Below are 19950 nucleotides of genomic sequence, written 5' to 3' on the forward strand. Positions count from 1 at the left end.
CCCTAGGAAATGGCAACAGCTGGGTTCAAACTGATGTCTGGCTGACTTTGTTTGTTTGTTTGTTTGTTTGTTTATTCATTTTATGGGGTGGGCATGTGCTGAGGTCAGAGGACAACTTGCAGCAGTCCATTTTCTCCTTCCATCACACGGTTCCAGGATCAGATGCAGGCCATCAGGCTTGCCAGCAAGCGCCTTTACCTGCTGAGCCCCTCACCAGCCTGACTTGAAGGGCTGGTCTCCTACCGTTTCTATTTCGCCTGCTCCGCTAATGGAAACCATTTAAAGCATAAAAACTGTTACAACTGATTTTCCAAAGTAAGTGTAATAACGTAGAAATATCTTCAACCACTCTCTCAGTCATATAAGGCTTCTTCTATTAAAATCCATCTCTAAACTTGACAGAACAGATATTTTCATGTAGGCTTGAGCAGGACAATGTGAAACAAATTAGACTTTAGTTTGACAGAAATGTGAGGCTGCTTGAGGTTTACGCCATTATAGTGATGGCACTTTTTAAATACTCAGCTTTCATAAGCCCACTGAGTATTTTTGAGTATCTATTATAGCCAAAAGAAATTTAAATGTGCCTCCACAAATGCCCAGTGGTTCTAACACAAACAGGCCAGGTCCTCAGTGGTCCTAGAGGGAGAACTAAATACCACCTCAGTAACAATTTTCTCAAGAGACTGTCGCTGTTCTTGGACAGAAACCCACTTTCAAACACATATAATCAGATCTTAAGGAGAGCCAAAGGACTGAAGTAATATTTACCTCTTAACGGTAAAGCCTGGGAGTGAGGAGACTCTGGTTAAGAGTACTGGCTGCTCTTCCAGAGGGCCTGGGTCTGATTCCCAGCACCAACATGTTGGCTCACAACTATGTGAAATGCCACCTCCAGGAGAACTGTCACTCTCTTCCGACTCCTGACCTCCGCTCTCACCGGGCACACATGAGGTGCACATACGTGCATACATGCAGACGAAAAGTCTAAAATACAAATTAAAAAGATAGAGGCCATCCCAAGTGATTAGCATGCCCTCGCCTCCATTAGCAAGACACCCACACCCTAAGGCCATTGGCACACATCAAGTGCCTGATGAAGGCAATTCAGAAAGTTTAAATAGCATCCATAGTAAAGTACAATATAATTGAGAACAAATATGATAAGATTGGGAAAAGAAAGAAACGGGAAGAACTCCCAGATAAAGATACCAGGACAGTTAGTTTTCATCTCAAGAGAAGAAAAACAACTGAATGTCACTTGAAAATACATTAGGCTCAAAACTAAGGAGGCAACATGTAACTACAGTGATTGAAACTCTCTTGAGACAGACTAAGCAAAACTCAAAATGTCAGCATGATGTCCTTGTCAACGGCAGAAGTAGCCAGACCTATAAAAATGTGGTTAAAAAGAGGGGTGACGACTCAGAAGCTCACTGCCTGATACAACTCATTACTATGTACATGCAGAGTATGCAGTTGTAATTCCTTGCAGCTTACAGGCTTGTGATCACAATACACAGGAACCTAGTCATCACTCAACAACTGCTGATGTACCTGTAATTGGCCACCAAGGTCCCACCCATTCGTCCATCCTGAACTGATTACTCTTTGCCACAAGAGAGGTACCTGCTTAGTTCAAGTCACCTTGACTGGCACCCGTACGGCTTAGCAACCTCTTCAGTGATCTCCCCCACATTCACTTCCACCATACATCTCCAGGATGACTTCTAACACCTTTGCAAGATACATGCTTGATGAGAGCACTTGACATTTAAAGCAATGTCCCCTCCTGTTGTGATGGTTATTCTTGGTTGTCAATGTGGAACTAATTAAAACCCAAACAGCTAGGTATACCTCTAAGGTTGTTGTGGGTTTTTTTTTTAATTAAATAATTCAAAGTGGGGAGAACCACTTTTCATCCAACTCTTTTGATGTGGGGAGACCCACTTTTAATCAGGACCACACCTGCTGGCAGCCTGTAAAAGGACATGGAAGAAGGAAGCCATTGCTCTTTTCTGGCCTACCCTCACTCTCACTGGCAAGACCATTCCTGCACTGGCGTTAGAGTCCACTTCTTCAGGATTCTAGCGTATACTGAAGACCAGCTAAGACATCCAGTTATACACCTGAGACATACAGTGGACTGAACACTGGGTTCTTGGTCCTTCTATTGGCAGACAGCCATTGTTGGACTACTTGGTCCATAGCCTGTAAGCCATCCTAATAAATCTCCTTCACATATATAAACTCATTCTCTCAGTTCTCTAGAGACCCTGACTAATTCACCCGTCATCTACCATAATGTCCTACTTCGGAGGGCTCAGGGCCCGTATGGTCCAGCCCCTTCCTGTCTACTCGCTGTCTACACCTGCAGCATCTCCTCAGTCCTTCGGCTCCCTCTCTGAAGCTGTCCTGCCTCTGGGATCCCCCCCACTCCCACCCAACAGCACCCACTAAACTCCTTATAGTCCTCAGTTTACACTTTCAGAGATCTCTTTTTCTTTCTCCCTGAACCCAGACTAAATTAAGCCATCCTAAAATATTCTTTCAAAGCACCTCTTTTTTTAAAACGTTGGTCCCCTCCTACTGCTCTTTCCCATGCCCTGCCTCCTCCTCCCGTTTGGCTCCCTTTCTTCTTTTACATGGTTGCCCCTGTGCTCTCTCATCACGTGTGTTCCATTAGGTGCTCGATTTCCCGCCTCTCTTAAGATCCTGTCCTCCTCTCTCCTGATCTTCTTTCTAGTTGCATGGCCTACGCATACGTGAATATACACACATATATACAAAGATGCATATATTTAATTTTAAATCTAGGCTCTGTGAATAAAAGGAAACATGCAGTCCAATGCTCCAACACTGAGCTATACCTGCATATTTGTCTTGCTGAGTCTGGCTTATTTCATTAAATGCGTTTATCTCCAGATCTGTCCATTTTCATGCAAACGCCATGACTCCACCTTCCTTAATAAATGAACAAACGCCATCACGTGTGTCTACCACATTTTACTTATCCATTCATACCTGCTGATGGGCTTCTAGGTTGGAAAAGTGACCTATGTTGTCAGAAACCACAACAGTAGATGCCTATTGAGAGACTGACTCCATTTCCTGGATATTGTCAATAATGCAGCAATAAATATGGGCACACAAATATCTCTGTGGTGCATTGACTTTAGAGTCCTTTGAGTGTATTCCAAAGAGTGTTCTAACTGGCTACCATGTCTATGTTTGGGTTTTTCCTTGTTCTTTGAACCTCCATGCTGATTTTGATAGTGGTTACACAAGTTTGCCTTCGCACCGGCAGTGTGTAAGAGTTCCTCTTTTCCCACATTCTCACCAGTCTTTCTTTTCTTGGTGAGTGTCATTCTGATGGGGGTAAGATGGCATGTAAAGAAATTTTAACCTGCATCACCCTGATGGCTAAAAGCACTGATTATTTTTAAGAATTTATTAGTACCCCTTATTCTTAATAACACACATTATAGTTTAATAATATATAATTGTAGTTTGCTTGTGGTTTATGTATTTCTTTTCACATTTGTTTTCTTTAATAAATTAGAATTTCTATGAAGTCTGGGAGCTAGTTGATTTTTGTCTTTGTTGTGTTATCAGCATGTAGCAGAGTGCCTGATGGTTATAGAAAAGGCAATCAATATTTTTGAATAGCGAATACATAAAGCTATTGTGCTGGCTAGCTTGTTGTCAGCTTGACATAAGCAAGAGTCATCTGAGAGGAGGGAACCTAATTTAAGAAAGTGCCTCCATAAGACTGGGCTGCAGGTAAGCCTGTCGAGTATGTTCTTAGTTAACGGTTGGTACAACAGGACCCAGCCTACTGGGGGTGGTATCACCCCTAGGACAAGGTGGTCCTGGGATGTAAAAGAAATCAGGCTGCATGGCAAAGCCTGCAAAGAGTCAAGCTAACTGAGGTCCCAGAACTGAGAGAGGGGAGTGGACACAGGGTCCCACTCACACCCGGGAAGCCGTCTACAGCTGATAGCCTCCAGCGAAGAAAAATTAGTTTTCTCCAATGGAGTTTCTCTGGGTATACTAACATACATCAGGGTAGGTTTCATGCTCAAGAGTATTAGACCAACGCAAAACAAACTCGGTGGTATTTTTGTAAATTTTTGTCTCTTTTTGCATTGCTTGGACAGTTTTGTTTGTTTGTTTGTTTTATTGGTCTTTTGCTTATTTGCTTTGGTTTCTGTTTTTGTGGTTGTGTGTGTGTATGTTTATGGGTGTGTTTCTTGGTTTTTTAGGGGGGTTGTGTTGTGTTACTTTTTAAAGAGTGAAAAAGAAATAGAACACAAGATTGAGTCAACAGGGAGGTGGGGAGCCTGTTAGATGAATTGAGGGAGGGTGAAAACATGATCAAATTTATTTAAAAAAATTTTTCAATTACAAAATAACAGTCTGAGTAAGGCATGGGGACAGTAAGCCAGTAAGCCTCCCCCCTCCATGGCCTCTGCATCAGCTCCTGCCTCCAGAATCCTGCCCTACGTGAGATCCGGCCCTGACTTCTCTTATCAATAGCATGTGACCTGTAAGCTTGTAAACTGAAATAATGCCCCCGCCATGCGCACACAAGTTATTTATGGTCACAGTGCTTTACCACAGCAATAAAAACCCTAACTAAGACACCTCGACAAACATGTATTTTATAGTGCTACCTTCACTTAACATTTTGACTTATTTTTATAGCCTCTTATGTTTTCCATTTGTAGTGATTTATGATTTTAAAAACTGAAATTGTCACATTACTAAGTTTGTCAGGAGTCAGGCTTACTTCTATATTTTCTACAAAACTAAAAGAGGTGGCATTCCTTTCTGGCTAAACATGACAATAATAAAATAAAAACACGTATTTTTTTTTTTTTTAGGGAGAGGTTTAGGAAGGGGCTAGGGATGTGGCTCAGTGGTAGAGTGTGCCTCTGTACATGTTGGGTTTCATTGCCAGCACCACAAAAAAAAAAAATTTAAAAACAAGAAACAAAGACTAAGATAGGTGAAGCGCCATGTGTCATTCCCAGATCTGTAAGTAGCAACGGCTTGTAAGGGGCATTATTTCCCTGGGCTTTCATTTCTTCTGCAATGTAGTAGAATACACCCAGTAAGCCTCTAATATTTCACAAGGAAAGCAGCCCAGCAGTGTTTGGGGAAGCTTCCTGCAGGCCCATCCATTGGGTTTAATATTGCTGTTGACATCCAACACCTCATTTGGGCCAAATATATCAATGATACAGATAAATGAACTTATTAAAATTTCTGACATTTGCCAAATATAGAAAATGATAGCAGTCAGCCAAGAAATAAGTGTTGGCTCAAAATGAACTGTATTCGGATTGGCCTCCATAAGTCAGATTCATTACATCAAGAAGCTAAACACCTATTAAAACTACAATTAAGTTTTTTAAAAATAAATTTTACACTATTTTCAAACCATTGACTGAACAAGCTGTTTCCTGATGATGATGTTCATATTGTTCCCAGAGTTTCAGTGAGTCCTTGCTCCTGTTGTCACTGTTACAGACAACACAGATTGCTGAAGTTGGTCTGCTTCTGAAAGATAGCCCATGACCAGCAATTATACAACAGGTTTAACCTGGTTCCATTAAGTTTGTAATGAAGGAACATTAATCGTTCATCTAATGAAATTTTCATGCATAAGTAGAAATCTATCCCATCACAATTCTAACCCATTGACTATATTTTCTGCAAGGTCAAAGGACCCAGTCCCACAGCCTCATTCATCCTGGGCCTCTCACGTCTGTGAGTGGAGGGCATCAGCTGAAACTCTCAAGGCAAATCAATGCTAACAACTGTTTGTTGGTTTTCCTATGGTTTCCTTTCGGTTGGTTGCTTATGCAAGCTTCCAACCCAAGCAGATAGTAAAATCAGTCATTACTGAAATGACTATTGCTACACATTTTATCTCCTTCATTAGCAGTTATGAAGATTAGGTTTCCTGGCATCCTTGATGACTGGGCTCTTAGGAGAGTGATGCTAATCACATGACAATGTCAATGCTTTTGTGTCTGGCAAGCATTAATAATCAGATTCCCCCTGAGATCCCATCAGAATCAGCAGCCTTAATGGGATCTTTGTGGTTACAAACAGAAGTAGGCTAGGCAGGGGTACACAGAGTCTCTCGAGTCTGCTCAGACAAGGTGGCCCCAAAGACCATTTGGAAACACTGTTTTTACATTTTCCTTGCCACTGGCAGAGAATTCCACATAAAAACTGCGAAGCACTGTTTTCTGAGTGTGATACTGGATCCAAATGTGTCTTAAGTAACTACACACTATAGGATCTATTTCATAGCAATATATGCATATACATATACTATATCATACATATACAACATATTTACATATACACATATACATAATCACTGTGCCTTTTCAGTTAAAACAAATGCTAGTTATATTTCTATTTTAATGCCACAGCACCGACCAGTTAGTTGCCTTTTTCCTTTCTTCCTCTTTCAAGTCTTCAAGTTTCTCACAAAAAGTCACCTAATGTTGCTTGCTAAGGACACCAAAGAACTCTATAGTCTTCTATTCACAGGGTCCCACTCACATCCAACTAGGACTCATGCCCACCTCCTGGGAGGAAGGAAAGTCTGCAAGCAAACTACCGGCATCTCATTCCATCAGAATTCTACTGTGTCCCTGAGTCCTGCAAATTAGTGACCAGAAATCCCCCTGTCAAGTGAAAAGGGTATTTCCTGTCAGCCTCCATTATGAACAAAATCTTACACCAAATATTGTTTGTTTGTTTTTTTTAACTAGGTTCAGTTTCCTTGGGAAAATTCTAAATGGGATTCTTTTCCCAAAATGCTTCTAATAAAAATAAACATTACCTTAGAGGAAAGGATTGGGAAAAGGTATTCCAAACAAATAGACCCAAGAAACAAGCTGGAGTAGCCATCCTAGCATCTAATAAATAGACTTTCAACCAAAACTAATCAAATAAGATGGGGAAGGACACTTCATACTCATCAAAGGAAAAATACACTAAGATGATGTCTCTATTATGAACATCTATGCCCAAATACAAGAGCACACACATTCATAAAAGAAACATTACTAAAGCTTAAATCACACATCAAACCCCACACATTAATAGTGGGAGACTTCAACACTCCACTCTTACCAATAGATTGATCACCATGGCAGAAACTAAATGGAGAAACAACAAAACTGATAGACGTCATGAATCAAATGGACCAAACTGATATATACAGAACTTTTCCCCGAAACACAAAAGAATTTACCTTTTTCTCAGCACCTCATAGAACCTTCTCCAAATTTGACCATATAATTGGTCACAAAACAAACCTCAACAGATACAAAAAGATTGAAATAATCCCTTGTATCTTATCAGACCACCATGAATGAAAGCTGAAAGTCAATAACAGCAGAAACAACAGAAAGCCTACAAACTCATGGAAACTGAACAGCTCCCTACATGATGATATCTGGGTAAGGAACAAAATAAAAAAAAAAAGAAATAAAAAACTTCCTAGAATTCAATGAAACTGAAGGCACAACATACCCAGACTTATGGGACGCAATGAAAGCAGTGCAAAGAAGAAAGTTCATAGCACTAAGTGTCTATATAAAGAAATTGGAGAGAGCCCATACTACCAACTTAACAACACACCTGAAAGCTCTAGAACAACAGCAAAAAAATCAGACTCACCAAAGAGGAATAGACGGCTGGAAATCATCAAACTCAGAACTTAAATCAATCAATTAGAAACAAAGAGAACAACTCCAAGGACCAACAAAACCAAGAGCTGGTTCTTTGTGAAAATCAACAAGATAGAGAAACCTTTAGTCAAACTAACTAAAAGGTAAAGGGAGAGTAATCAAATCAACAAACCCAGCAATTAAAAGGGAGACATGACAACAGACAGTGGGGAAATCCAGAGAACCATTAGTTCGTACCTATGTGCCTATGTGCCACAAAAATTGAAAACCTAAATGAATTGGACAATTTTCTTGATAGATACTCAATCAAGATCTCAATCTCTTGATAGATACTCAATCAAAAAACAGAATCAAGATCAGGTAAACAAATTAAATAGTCCTATATCTCCTAAGGAAATTAAGGTAGTCATCAAAAGTCTCCCAACCAAAAAAAAAAAAAAAAAAAGCCCAGGGCCTGATGGATTCAGTGCAGAATTCTAACAGACCTTCAAAGAAGATCTAATACCAATTCTCTTTAAATTATTTCACAAAACAGAAACAGAACACTGACATAAAGATACTCAATAAAATACCCACAAACCAAATCCAAGAATGCATCAAAAATATCATCGATCGTGACCAAGTAGGCTTCATTCCAGGCATGCAGGGGTGTTTCAATATATGGAAATCCAGCAATGTAATCCACCGTATAAACAAATTTAAAGAAAAAAAACCACAGGATTATCTCCTTAGATGCCAAAAAAGCATTTGACAACACCCAACACTCATTCATTTTTAAAGTCTCCGAGAGAGCAGGGATACAAGGCACATACCTAAACATAATAAAGGCAATATACAGCAAGCCAATAGCCAACATCAAACTAAATGGAGAGAAACTTAAATCAATTCTACAGAAATCAGGGACAGGAGTGAGCTGTCCACTCTCTATATATCTCTTCAATATAGAATGTGAAGTTGTAGCTAGAGCAATAAAACAACTAAAGGAGATCAAGGGAGTACAAATAGGAAAGGAAGAAGTCAAACTATCACTATTGTGGATGACATGATAGTATATATAAGTGACCCTAAAAACTCTACCAAGGAACTCCTGCAGCTGATAAACACCTTCAGCAAAGTGGCTGGGTAAAAAATTATCAACTCAAAAACATCAGTAGCCCTGACAAATGGGCTGAGAAAGAAATTAGGAAAACTACACCCTTCACAATAGCCACAAATAATATAAAATATCTTGGTGTGGTTTTAACCAAGCAAGTGAAAGACTTATATGAAAACACTTCAAGTTTCTAAAGAAAGAAATTCAAGAAGATATCAGAAGATGGTGAGATCTCCAATGTTCATGGATCAGGAAAATCAACATAGTAAAAATGTCCAGCTTACCAAAAGCAATTTACAGATTCAATGCAATTCCTATCAAAATCCCAACACAGTTCTTTATAGACCTTGAAAGGTCAATTCTCAACTTCATATGGAAAAACAAAAAACCCAAAAATAGCTAAAACAATGCTGTACAATAAAAGATTTTCTGGAGGAATCTCCATCCCAGATCTCAAGCTATATTATAGAGCAACAGTAATAAAAACATCGTGGTACTGGCATTGTAATAGGCTGTTTGATCAATGGAATTGAATTGAAGAGCAAGAAATAAACCCACACACCTATGGGCATTTGATTTTTGACAAAGGAGACAAATCCATACAATGGAAAAAAAAGATAGCATCTTCAACAAACGATACTGATCTAACTGGATGGCTACATATAGAAAAATGCAAATATACCCATATTTATCGCCATCACTATACACAAAAACTAAAGGCAAAGTGGATTAAAGACCTCAACTTAACACTGGACACTCTAAATCTGTTAGAAGAAAAAGTGGGGGAGAGCCTTGAACTCATTGGCACAGGAGACAACTTCCTGAACAGAACACCAACAGCTCAGGCACTAAGATCAACCATTAATAAATGGGACCTCGTGAAACTGAAAAGCTTCTGCAAGGTAAAAGAAACAGTCAACAGAACAAAACGACAGCCTACAGACAGGGAAAAGATCTTTACCAACCATACATCTGACAAAGGTCTAATACCCAAAATATAAAAAGAACTCAAGAAATTAAGCACCACCAAGGAAAATACACCAATTAAAAAATGGGGTTCAGTGCTAAACAGAGAATTCTGAACAGAGGAATATCAGTGTAGTAGACAGGCAGCCCAGTCTCCTTGTGGGTCCCACAATATGGGGAGTAGGGACCACTTCTGACATGGACTGTGACCCTGCCAGGCAACAGAGAAAGAGGACACAGGTAGTGCAGATGAGACTTGATAGGCTGAGGTCAGATGTTAGCGAAGGCGGGCTCCCCTTTCTGAGGACTAGGGGAGGGAGGGGGAGGGGATGAGGGGGGGAGAGTGGGATATGGAGGAGGTGAGGGAAGAGGCTACAATCAGAATGTAAAGAATTCAAACTGCAGAACAAGCAGGTAACTTATATTGCTAAGCCCACTACAAGGGAACAGCTCTGAGACTGGCTGAGACATGAATGTCTATGCACAGACAAGGCTTCTTGTTGGTCACAGAATCTCTGTGACTTATTATTAGATGCCATTCTTCATATGGCATGAATAAAGATTTGCAGATGTCTTTCTTCTGCTCACACAAAGAGCAAAGAACCAGCCTTAATTGTTCTGTGCATCACGCACACCTCATATATTTATAATTTTATGACTGTATAATGCTTGTGAGAATTTATGTTTTCAGAACAAAAGAACCAGACACTGACACTGGATCAGACCTGGCAGGATCCACTCCTCTCAGCGTGCTGGATACTGACATCCTGCATCTTTCATGTTGCAGCCCCAAGTGCTTTAGTTGTTGTTACTCGTCAGAACAGGACAGCTCCCAGGACAGGTTCGAAGAAAGCTTCCAATACAAATTGGTCCAGCATTTCAGACTGTCCTACACAGGATTCCTCTTAAGCCTGTAATTTCTCCGTATTTAGAAACTGGACCACAAATACTATTTCTGGCTTGTTTAGCCATTTTCACCAATTTTATTTGGGCCCCTACAAAGGTACTATTTGCCCCAAATCAGCCTGAAGAAACTCTTAAGAGAACAACATCCCATTTCCTCTAAGGAGGTTGGGTAGGTTTCTGTTTGCTCTTTTGGGCTACAGATGCTTGTTTTCATTGGGATTTGGTTATCAGTTATTATTGGTCTTATTCAGAGAGAAAATGAGGTTGGACTCAGGGATGTCTCTCTTTTCCTTTATCTTTCTTTCATAGATATGAAGATGGGGGTTGAAAAGAAAGAAGGGGGATATAGAAATATAGAGAGATGATAGGATAAAAAGTAGATGATTGAATCTACTCTTCAACCTAAGGCCTTATTTGTTACTAACAAATAAAGTTATTTTTAACTCATTGATATGGAATTTTGTATATTGCTACAAAATAAGTTTAATTTTGGTACATTGGTATAGAATTAAAACTTAAGATTATTCTCCACACACATTATATATATTTCTACTCTAATAAGGGGTATTGAACCCCTACAATTCAATTATAATACAAAGTTTACTTCCAAGACCTTGAAAGTGCTATTGCAGGCTGTTTAGGATAATTAAGTAATACAAGCTAATTGTTAGTAGATCAAATCATGGTCATGTCAATTACTAGTCTATTTTTATCTCAAGAATATACATCGTAGGTTTAACAGATATGGTCCCATATATAGATAAGGTAAAATAGTTAGATAAAATCTTCAAAAGCCTCAGAGGCCTAAAGAATATGGCATTTCAAGATTAATATTTAAAGATTTTTTGACAAATAAGACAGGTTAACACCTAGCAACACCCAGCCTACTACCTCAAGAAGATGATGAGCATCAAAGAACCTCTGTATGGAGATGGCTTCAAATTCAGCAAACCAGCCACTGGGGAAAATGTCCTCATTTCTGCCACAGACAGAATTCTGCCTAAAAATGGGCAAGCTTGGATGCAGGCAGAGTCAATGGCCGAACTCTGCCAAGACAGAGTAAGCAAGTCCTCAATAGTTCCTGCCTCACAAATACGTCTGTCAGATATATTGGGCCAGAGGGCTGAAGATGATGCTCCAATGTTATAGAGAGTTTTAGGTAACTGTTTAGGCAGCAAACTGTCTCTGACATTTTTTTTTCATTTTAGAAGCTGCTAACCTGCCCTTTCAGTTCACTCAGGTAATTAAGTTTTATTCCTTCACAAGTCTCTGATGGGGTTGAAGATCAGATAGGTTAGTCTTACAATTGAGCTTAGTTGTTTAAGGGTTAAGATGTTTTTAGGTATAGATAGATGTTTTAAGTTGACAGATATGATAGATACTGATTTTCATTCACAATTTTAGACTCACCGAGATAGGAAAGATGTTGTCTGCAAAGTTGCCAAATATAACTAGCCAAAATACCTTGAATGTAACATGGATATAATTCCTGATTGTTTCGTGGTTCTTCTTGCTATATGTAGTTTTTTTTAATTTATGTGTAATAATATAAATGTATATGCCAAAAATAAAATAAAATAAAAATCTTTAAAAAAAAAAAAGCAGAAACAAAAAAACAAAACAAAATGAAATGCTCCTAAGACTCACATGAGTTAGGAATTTGACCGCAAAGGCAAAGGACAGGCAAAATGAGTTGTACAAGCATTGTGAAGGTTTCTGACCTACAACAGTGAGGCAAGAACTACAGCTGTCATAGAGAAGACTTAGAAAGATAAAAGACTTAAAACAAGTGCTTCCTGCTGCTAAGACTCGTTCCAAAGAGCACACATATCATAAGCAATTGTGATTCTCCAACTGACTAGTTGTTTTATTTCTGCTTGGAGAAAGTAAATATCAAATAGTTCAAATCTAGTTAACAGATCACAGTCTTCTATGTTAGACACAGTTGTGTGTGTGTTCTTAAGGTTATCGCTATGGATAATTAAGTAGCAACAACAACAACAAAGGATGCCTTTACAAATCCAAAATGGAGGATGAAGAACTTTCTAATAAAAGTCAAGGTGAGGACAGGCAAGAAGGCTCAGCAGGTAAGGGCACCTGACACTACACCAGGAGACCTCAGCGTAATCCCTAGGACTCACATGTAGGAGAGAACTGACTTCCACAAGTAGTCCTCTGAACTACACATGGACACATACACATACACGTGTACACACACACACACACACACACACACACACACACACACACACACACACACACGCATATATGAAAAATAAATAAATGTAATAGAAAATAAAAGTATATTATTGCTAACTTTTTTAAAAGTCAGGATAAAATCCTGCTCTCCCACAAGACCTTGTGTAATGGGGTTTGCAAGGTTGTTATTTGACTTTTGCTTCATGATGATTTATTAAAAAAAAAAAAAAACAGCAACAGCAACATCCACAGGGCCTGTGATATTCCATGAGTAAACGCTCTTGCTGCCAAACCTGAAAACAAGAGCTCAGCCCCGAGATCTACATGGTTGAAGAAGAGAAAGAACGAACTCCCACAAGACATGTACACCACAGCACACATATGACTAACTACATACATATGGGCGTGAGTGCACATACATAAATACAGACGCACCTATACACATGCAGACGTGAGTGCACACACACATGCCTACACACAGATGAGTGTGTGTACGTGTACATACACACAAATAAATAGAATAACAAAATTTAAATATTCAAAGTGCTCACCCTTTAGAAGCAGCTTCCTACTAACATTCCATTAAAGGCCCTGCATTTTAATGGATTGACAAGTACAAATTAATGTCCTGTCATGACTTTGCTGAAGGAAAACTAGTACAAGCAAGCTTTAGGCAAATAAGAATACTAAGAACTGTTCAGAGGACGCAGAGTAGAGAAACCCTATGAAAGTTAAGACTGAACATGCTTTTGGCATGTCTAAATGCAGGCACCTCAAACAATATCTGTCAATTTGTCATTGAACCTCCATCATCTAACCTGGGATCACAGGATCCCCATCGTAGCGAGCGCGCCCATGACAAAGGCCTCTGCTCCTTATTCGTGTTTTAGAAGAACGTAAATAGTTTAATTAGTGACTGCAGACAGGCCCTGTCAGTTACTGTAAGCTGCCACACTAAGCAAGTAGTGAGATTGTAAGTCACTTGCTTCAACAGTCCCTTCAAACCCTGATTACTCCGACGGTGAGTGAAGCGTGCGGAGTCCCAGCCGCCCACCTCTATGCTGCAGCGGTGATCTGCGCTACTAACTCTCTTCTAGTCAAACAATACCTCCTTTCCCTTGCCGCCTACCCGTAAGTGGTTCTTTAAAAGATTTCAAGCATATGTCTTTTTAAAATACATATGAGCTCTACTGCCTGGCTGACAAGAGAAGCGCAAAACTCCAAAATCCCATGACGAGTACAACTAACATTGCCTTGTGGTCTCCTCTACACTGTCTGTAACCTGAAGACATTTAACAGCACTACTCATAGACTTATGCAAGCAAAGGTTTTAATTATAACCTCGCACTCCTATGATTAAAAAAAATGTGTGTGCAACTTGACTACACCAAAAGCTCTCAAAACTATCCAGAAAGTAGGTGAAATCCTTCACTGCTCCAGTAAAAAAAAAAAAAAAAATGTGTGATGGAGACCCACTGCAAGACTGACACGCTTCCATCAACTAAGCAACAAACACTACTTGGTGAGCCCATATGAACAACCGGTGCTATGTAGAGCTATCTAGAACTTTCCATAGTGAAACTCCATGCTATATCCATTTTCAAACAAAAGGGGTTCCAGAGTTTCTGCTAAAAGTAAGACGGAATTCTGTATATCAGACACATGCACCCATATGTTATACACTTATCGGTAACACGAAAAACCATGGAGGAAGTCTGCAGTTTTTGAAACCATGATGTGCGTTTAGGAAGTTCTCACACTTAGCTGTTAAACATTTCCAGCAGTGATCCATACTTGTAAGAGCTCCAGGCTCGTGTTTATTAATAGCCTACATCACAGAGGAAGCTCAAATGCCACAAGGAGAAGCTGTTTCTACGGTAACTCACCATGCGTGCTTATGTAAATAACTCAGAAGCAGAGCTGCTCAACTGTAAGTGTGCCCAGATCTGTCAAGGGTTTCACGTCTCCTCCCAACCTTCCGATTTCATGCTTTCATCTGCACACTCAGCTGACTGGTTGACAAGTTCATGGACTGGATGAAATTCTTGAATAGGAGACTACAGCCTGCTTTCTAAGTTGCAAGAAAGGAGATAGTGAAGGGTGGGGCATTTAAAGGAACATCGCCTCTTGGGAAAAGAGAAAGAACTTGAGACAGGAGCGTATAATTCAGAAACGAATCATCTTTGTTACTGAGTTGACAGTGGCTGACGGGCACAAGGGCTCATTATACCATTCTTTGCCTACTTTCTTGTGTGATTGAACATTTTCCTAAGAAAGGTTTTTAAGGACAACTTTTTCCCAAGCTCTCTACCAAAACTCACCAAAAATAAAATAAAATAAAAACAAAAATAAGAACAGAAACACAGAAGGTAAGATCTTGTGAGAGTTAATTGTATGTGTCAAGTTAACTAGGCCACTGTGCTAAAATATTGCTCAAAGACTATTCTGGATGTTTCTGAAGGGTATTCTTTGTGTGAGACAGATATTTAAAGTGGCGAACTTCGTGTAAAGCAGATTGTCTTCTACTGTGGGTAAGCCATATCTGAACACTTCAAGTTGAGTTTAGGAAAGACTTGGGGAAAAGGGAATTCTGTCAGCAGACTCCCTTCTGACAGGACTGCAATTCTAAGTCTTTCCTTAGTCTCCAGTCAAGCAGCCCACCCACCACTCAGGCCTGGAACTTGTCATGCTCCTTAGTTACATAATTCTTTAACAACCAACCAAACTCCTTTTTCTCCTTTCTTCATACACACACACACACACACACACACACACACACATATACACACACATACACACACACACATGCACACGCATACACACACATACACACACACATACACACACATATACATACACACACACACACACACACACACACACAGACTATGGCCTGCTCAGACTTTTCAGTTACTCTATCCAGCAATAAAAAAAAAGGTATTTACAATCCCATTTGACTCGAATCTCTTTGTCTCCTCAATTAGTCTTTATTTTATGTGCTTTTACCATTTTAATAACCCATAATTATTTCAATTATTTGCCTCTTTCGTTTCAGTTTTAGTTTTACCTGCCTTCACTAAAAGAAGGTAATTTTCAAGAGATTAATGACTGCGCCCCTCTTCGTGCCACTTCCCTTCCATCACTGAGCACAGCATGCAGCAGGACACAGAGTCCCAGGAAATACCCGTGCACGCAGAAATGAGGGTCCTCAAAGCAGCAACCCTCAACAGACTCCTTTCAAGGTTTCGCCCACCAAGCAGACAGGGCTCAATTAGTCATAGTATGACGGACCCATCTGAGTTATTACAAGCTTAGATAATTTTCCAGAGTACAAGACCAAGATCAACTCACAATAACTTGTGTCTCAATCAAAGTCACCCAAACGAGGCAGTCGTCATTACAAAGAGATCCAAGCTTTCCCGCATTCTTTACAGTTCCACAATTCTCAATTGTTTTCATCCCCTGTGTCTGACTGAATCGTATGAAGTTCCCAGCCCAGTGAGAAGGCATTTCATAGATACGTATGCAGATTCTCCAGATCAAGGTAATGAAAGCAGGAGAGAGAAGACCATGCAGCTTAGCTTGCTAACAAATCTGGCCTTACTTTGCATATGTCCAGTGGGGAAGGGTAGCGCAGGAACTGTGAAGGGAGTAGCTCATGTTTCTGAACAAAGAAGTAAAAATCACAATGTAATCCTACATTTTGTAAATTAAAAGAATGTTCCTGACAAGTGTGGGTGGTGCACAGGAGGCAGAGGCAGATGAATCTCTGTGCTGGAGGTCAGTCTGGTCTACAGAGGAGTTCCAGGACTGCCACGTCTATGCAGAGAAATCCTAGCTCAGGGAAAGAAAGAAAAAATGGTACCTCAGTGGCATGTATAGCTTTGAATCATCTTCTTAGGAGAGAAAGACTAGAAGAAGTTTGGGCTTTTGAGGGTTATAAAATATTTGATTATCTTATGAATTCCTCTGAGTGGGTTATCCCAAAAGAAGCCTGAAAACTTAGATGCTGGTTCTCAAAATACAACATCCAAAAACCACTCCAGCACAGTAACTACAAATCGCACCGCTCTTCTATTACCTGTAAAGATCACTCCCTGACTATATTAACTCACCAACCATTCTAAAAACCTGGACTATGAGGAAGTGGATGATGGTGAAATGGCCATAGGCCTGCATGTCCCTCTTCATCTAAAAGGGCTGAAAGAAAAGCCAAACTATAAATAACATTAGGTGTTACACTATATAACTACATCTTTTCTCCTTGGTTCTTTGCTTTGCAATGGAATCTGGTAGTGAATCCCAGGCTGGCCTCAAACTCCCAACCTTCCTGCCTCATCCTCAAAAGTGCTAGAATTACAGGTAGATTCCACCATGCCCAGGAATGCATCTATGTATTTTAACTCTTATGGGTGTGCCATATGTTGATTCACATTCACAAAATATTTCATTGTCTTTTCTTATTTCGGCATGAAAGAAAAACAGCACTGTTAAAATAATTATTATAACACCAGTTAAACACACGGATAAGACAGCCACACTCTTCTGTTTCAGACAAGTTCACCGAAAACTTAAGTCTCAGAGTCAGGAATACATATATTTGTCTATCGTGGTAGTTTGAATGAAAATGGCCCTATAGGCTCATAGGGACTGGAACTACTGGGAGGTGTGGCCTTGTTGAAGTAGGTGTGGAGTTGTTAGAGGAAGTGTGTCGTTATCAGGTAGGCTTTGAGGTCTCAGATGCTCAAGCCAGGTCAGTGGGTCTTATCTCTTCCAGCTGCCTGAGGATCCTGATGTAGAACTCTCAGCTCCTCCGGCATCATGTCTGCCTGCACGCTGCCATGCTTCCCACCATGATGAAAATAGGCTAAACCTCTGAACTGTAAGCCACATTCAATTAAGTGTTTCCCTTTATAAGAGTTGCCTTGGTCACAAGGTCTGTTCACAACAATAGAAACTCTAAGACAGAAGTTGGCCCCAGGGACTGGGGTACTGCTGTGATAGGCCTGACCATGCTCTTGTTTGGAGGAATGTGGGCACTGGAACTTTGGTTTAGAAAAGCAGCTGAATGCTTTAAGCGGGACTTAATGAACCATCCTAGCAGGAACACGGAAGACAGTGGTGCTGAAGAGGAGAATAATGTTAGTATGGCTGTTGGGGTACATCGTGTGAAGAGGTGTCTCTGTATACTCAATTGTTGGTTGCTAAACAGGCAGAGAGCTAAGTGCCAGCCGGGTATTTCTATGGCTCGTCACCCAGTTTTCTATTTTGTAAATGTCCATCCATTCTCACCTGCCTAGAGGCAACCTGAAGGATGTTCAAGTGTTATCTTACCACTGGTTGGTTATCATAGAGAGCTGATGGCCAATATCTGGGCAGGAACTGGAGGGCAGAACCTCCTAGAGAGAGGGGGGTACATTGGGAGAATAAGACAACCCTGGGAGATTTGCCAGGGACTTGAGGAAATAAGTCAGACTACAGTGGAGCATGGAGGTAGAGAGATTGCATAAATCTCAGAAGAGACTTTGAACTTTGGACTTTTAAACAATGTTGAGACTGTTATAGACTATGGGGACTGTTGAAGTTGGACTAAATGTATTTTGCACTATGATAAAGCTATAAGCCCATGAGGGCCAAGAAGTGGAATGTGGTGGCTTGAATGAAAATGGCCCCTTAGGCTCATAGGGACTGGCACTGTTAAGAGGTGTGGCCTTCTTGGAGTAGGGGTGGCATTGTTGGAGGAAGTGTGTCATTGAGCAGCCTGCTAATCCAGATGTAGAACTCTCCGCTACCCTCCAGCACCATACCTGCCTGCACACCACCATGCTTCCTGCCCTGACAGTAATGGACTCAACCTCGGAACTATAAGCCAACCTCAATTAAATGTTTTCCCTTTGGAAGAGTTGTTGACGTCCCTTTTGAAGAGGTGTTTCTTCACAGAAATAGGAATCTTAGGACATCGATAATATGATAATCTTGAATACTCACAAATATTCATTATTTAAATTCATGAACCCAGTCTTTGTGCAAGGAGTCATGATGTGCAAGTAAGGAAAACATACAAGGAACAGACCTCCCTCACTGTTCAAGATATAAAAGTAGATGTATGGGGGCTGGAGAGATGGCTCAGTGGTTAAGAGCACTGTCTGCTCTTCCAGAGGTTCTGAGTTCAATTCCCAGCAACCACATGGTGACTCACAACCATCTATAATGAGATCTTGTGGACAGTCACACATGCAGGCAGAACATTACATACATAATAAAATAAATTTTTAAAAAAAGTAGATGTATGGCTGCAGGCCCCACAGGTACTGGTGGGCAGAATCAGTTACAGTGGGGAGGGTTCATCTCCACTCCTTTCACCAGGGTACCCTACCTCACCACAACATCTTTAAATCACTTGGAATTCTTTTTAAAGCTACACGTTGCTCCCCCCTCCCCCACTGCTCTCACTCCCTATTCTTATTTAAATAATTTGCAGTGGGCTTTGGACAATAGCTTTCATAAAAGCTTTTGAGGATTGAAATCCAGCATAGCTCAACCTGCCCATGAGTTGCAGGCTCTGATACCTAACCATAGTCTATACAACAAACATCTGGCAGGCTCTATCTCTTTGTAAAACCTTCCTAACCCTGCCTGGGGAGTATGGAGAGTGATTACTAGAGGGCAGTGGAAAGAGACTCATATGTTCTGTTCTTAATCAACCCTCCTAATTTCAGCATTTGAAAAACGTTCCCAGGTGATGTCATCCTCTCCCCGTGGTAGGCCGAATGGTGACCGCATCCATATCTCTGGAACTAGGGCATGTTAATTTATTTGAAAAAAAAATACAGGGCAGGTATATGATGGTGTAATTAATGATCTGAGAAGGAACAAGCTTCCTGGGTTATCATAATGACAACCAAATACAATGACAAGTGAAAAAGTTAAGACAGAAATATAGGAGAGAGAGTTGATCTGAAGATGGGAGCAGAGACTAGAGCCCACCAAGAACAAGCTAATGGATGCCTAAGTCAATCAACAGTTCACCACCAGACAAGAAGAGGGGCAAGAAGCATACTCTTC

The 19950-nt window shown here is 40.3% G+C and overlaps 1 protein-coding gene across 5 annotated transcripts in view; it reads right to left on the minus strand.

Moving 5' to 3' along the window:
• The window catches only part of SYT16 (synaptotagmin 16), a 244442-nt gene that overhangs the window by 104024 nt on the left and 120468 nt on the right, over positions 1-19950 (minus strand). The gene's annotated exons all lie outside the window — the stretch shown is intronic.

The sequence above is a fragment of the Acomys minous genome (genome assembly GCF_964271855.1).
Source record: "Acomys minous genome assembly, chromosome: 8".
Taxonomy (NCBI): Eukaryota; Metazoa; Chordata; class Mammalia; order Rodentia; family Muridae; genus Acomys; species Acomys minous.